The sequence below is a fragment of the Grammomys surdaster genome, unplaced genomic scaffold, assembly GCF_004785775.1.
Source record: "Grammomys surdaster isolate TR1022 unplaced genomic scaffold, NIH_TR_1.0 126391, whole genome shotgun sequence".
NCBI classification, from domain to species: Eukaryota; Metazoa; Chordata; class Mammalia; order Rodentia; family Muridae; genus Grammomys; species Grammomys surdaster.
In genome coordinates, this window is record NW_021621185.1 from 18,356,200 (window position 1) to 18,359,978 (window position 3,779).

The window sequence follows — 3,779 nt, forward strand, 5'->3', positions numbered from 1 at the left end:
ACACACACACACACACACACACACACACACACACACACACACACACACAATCTAGAAGTCAAAGACAGACAGAGCAAAGATAACAAAGTGACCTATAGTAAGGTTGTAAGTAATAATGTGTTTTCTTCTTTTGAATTTCGGTCATTTCTGAGAGTTCTCCATAAATAACGCTTTAAAGTGGTGACAACGCTGAGGGGACAAGCCCTGGCCACATGGCCAGTCTAGCTGAGGAAGGACTCCCCATTTCCTAGGTCCCCTGTCTGCATTAATTGCTCAGGCAATTGAACAGGCCAGGGGCTCATTCTCTATAAATCACTGGGGGAGAGAATCAGCACTGAGAAAGCAGTGCATGGAAAAGGAGGAAGAGAAAGAAGCCTGCTAACTTTAGGGGAGAGGAAATTGACTTGTGGGTCCTTGCTGTCCACTTAGACCCTGTTCCCATGCATTCCTAGGTTACCAGCAACTAGCCCAAGAGTCAGCATAAAAAGTAAACTCTCCCCAACCCCCCGCTTGCTACTGTCTTACCTTCATACTGTAGCCTCCTATAAAAAACTGGTCAGCATGAGTGTGTGCTTTAGGCAAGTTATAATTTTTTTTTTTTACAACCTATTAAAGCCTCAAGCAGGAAGTTGGACAACACTTCCTACAGAATCAGCTTGTGTGTTTTCTTTTTTTCATATTTTATTGGTTATTCTATTTATTTACATTTCAAATGCTATCCCCCTTCCTGATTTCCCCTCCACAAACCCCTATCCCCTTCCCTCACCCCTTGCCTCTATGAGGGTGTTCCTCCACCCACCCATCCATTCCCTCCTCACTGCCCTGGCATTCCCCTATGCTGGGGCATCGAGCCTCCACTGGACCAAGGGGCTCTCCTCCCACTGATGCCAGATGAGGCCATCCTCTTCTACATATGTAGCTGGAGCCATGGGTCCCTCCATGTGTACTCTGTGGTTGGTGGTTTAGTCCCTGGGAGCTCTGGGCGGGGGGGTCTGGTTGGTTGATATTGTTGTTCTTCCTGTGGGGTTGCAATCCTCTTCAGCTCCTTCAGTCCTTCCCCTAACTCCTCCACTGGGGACCCCACTTGCTTTTGATGACAGAGAATAAGAGATAAGGACAGGGATAACACGAGCTGCGACATAGCTTAAGGGTAAGTTTGGCAAGAGTTCTGTAGGAAGGTTTCTTCTGTTTGACTCAGAGACAGAGGGCAGAAGGAGGAGCTGCCTGTTTGAGTTCCAGAAAAATACCCCCCCCACACACACACACATTAAGGAAAGACAAAAGATGGCCAACCGGATACACTATAGTTAGTGTAGTTGGTATAAGTAGTGCTTGACACGGGTTTTTCCTGTGAGGGTCACAGTGGTTGAGCAGAATGTACTCTAATACAAGGTAGTAAGGATTAACTACTGCCGGGTGACATCACGCCTTCTCTGACGTCACAGTGCAGGAATCCATCACTTCCCACTCTCGTTTTCTTTCTCAAGGAATCACTAATACATCTAAATAACCAATCAAAGCAAAGGCTGTGGCAAACCACCCTGTGGCCCTACTCTCTTTCATCCCACATCAGAGCAACTCTCCTGCCTGGGATACCAGCTAGAACCCTGGAGACCAGGCGGGGATCTGTGCAAACCCCAGAGATACCTTAGCATTCTCTTCTCCACAGCCTATGAGTGACAGGCTGAGAAGCCTTGATACCTTTGAGGGGGAGACATCACTGAGCACATCCAATTATGCCACTAGACTCGGTGTTTGTTGAGCGCAACATGATTTACAGCATCAGCTGTCAATCACTGAGTGCCTGCTGGGTTTAGGGAGCATATCAAAACTTTCATTTAACCTTCATTCTCTGCTTTTCACTACAGCTCGGTAACTCGATGTGCCTGAGACTGGGAATGAGAAGGCTGAGGCTCTCGATAACTTCCTGAACCTCAGTTTCCCCATCTGTCAAGTGGATGTGACAACATCTGTCACTCACCCTGGAATTTGTGTGCATTCAGTGAAGAGGAGACAGGAAACAATCTTCAGAGTTAAGCATTATGCAAACACGTGACATTAAGAACATTCTGGAGCCGGGCTCTGTCCCACATTCTGACATGCTCTGAGTAGTCAGCATGGATGAAAACGGTGGGCTTTCCACAGGTGCCCTGGTCTCTCTGTTTGGTAACTGAGTGGGAGGTTTGGTTTTATTATCAGCTGACCGATGACTTAACTATGACTTGCTAAGTTTTGTCACTAGGACATGCAGAGTTGGGAGGCAGTTATGAAACATTTCAAAATCTAATTCTCCAAGCTTGTGGTAAGACGGGGAGCACCGAGCTTGCCTGCGTGGAGCATGGTGAGGAGTCACGGGGCCATCCTTTCTTATCTTCTAGATTACAACTACACTACCCAATCACCACTTTGTTTTGTATTCAGACTAGAGTCTAATCACTGCTCAACTTTTTCCTTAAGGACAGAATTGACTCAGCTAACTCTGAGCGAGGATAAGGAGGGGCCAGCAGAGAACACTCAGCGTTAGAATGCTGCTTCCAAACAACCCCACAAGGCTTTTTATTTAACATGGAGGACAAATGAAAAGGCAAAGCGAGGGGATGACTCTGAGTGAAACAAACGATGCTTATCTGCACGGTTACAAAGACTCCACAACGACAGATGAGACTCTAACACACTGCTAAGGCCGGCTGAAATCATCTTGGAAGCACTGTTTAATTACTCACTCTTTACAAAGTGATTCCTGAGCCTCAGAGACACTCCCTAGATTGGAAGATCTCAGATAATAGGATTTTTTCCAGGAAGAGAGCCATAGGCTCGATGTGTTCCCAACTGTGGAGGGCAGAAGGCAGTACTATCAGCCGTTCATAGTTAATTCTGAGCAAACACAGTGTGGCTTCATTTTGCTTTCCAGCCAATGCTATTAAAATAGAAGCCAATGCTTTCCTCAGCTATTCTCCACTGTTTTCTAAAATAGCACATTTGCCGGTTCTGTGCTTGGAATATGTGAATGTCAATGCCATTTGCAGCAAACTGATGCTTTCCATACCAATCCCCAGGGAGGCCACACCTCCCCTGACCTGTGCTGGCCTCTACCCATCATTACACTGGCAAAGGGACAGACTGCCACTTTGGTAAACCAGGAACTAAATTGCTTACTGCTGTTTCTTGCTTGTCTTTCCTGCTTTCTCCTGTTCCTGGCTTGGAAAGGCAAGTTGCCATGAATCCCGCGACCTTGGGGACCTGAATGCCACCAACCAAAACAGGGACATAAGAGAGATGGTTTGTTAGCAAAGCTTCGTAGTGAAAATCAGCCTCAGTAACAGTTTCAAGGTAGCCTTGAGACCACTTAGAGGACTCCATAAAGCTGTGGGCAGACTGCTGTTCTACAGAACCAACGCATTGAAAATAACAATGACGCGTAAGCTATTGAAGTTTATAAGGCAGAAAGCAAATACACCATTATCATGGTCCTCCATAAACTGATCCACTTCCAATCACTTTCCAATCATGCTTTTCTAGTTTGATTATTTTGAAAGAAAGACCATGCCTCTCCTGCAAGTATGTTCTAATGAGACCCATCAGGCTGGGCATGGTAGCACACACCTTTAACCCCAGCACTGGGAAGGCAGAGGCATGCAGATCTCTGTGAATCCAAGGCCAACCTGGTCTATACAGCAAGTTCTAAGCCAGGCAGAGCTACACAGTGAGACCCTATCTCAATATGAGAGAGAGAGAGAGAGAGAGAGAGAGAGAGAGAGAGAGAGAGAGAGAGAGAGACT

General features: G+C 46.4%; 1 protein-coding gene across 1 annotated transcript in view; it reads right to left on the bottom strand.

Annotated features, from left to right (window-relative positions):
- Window positions 1-3,779, bottom strand: part of Iqgap2 (IQ motif containing GTPase activating protein 2) — a 266,744-nt gene that overhangs the window by 185,756 nt on the left and 77,209 nt on the right. The window lies entirely within an intron of this gene.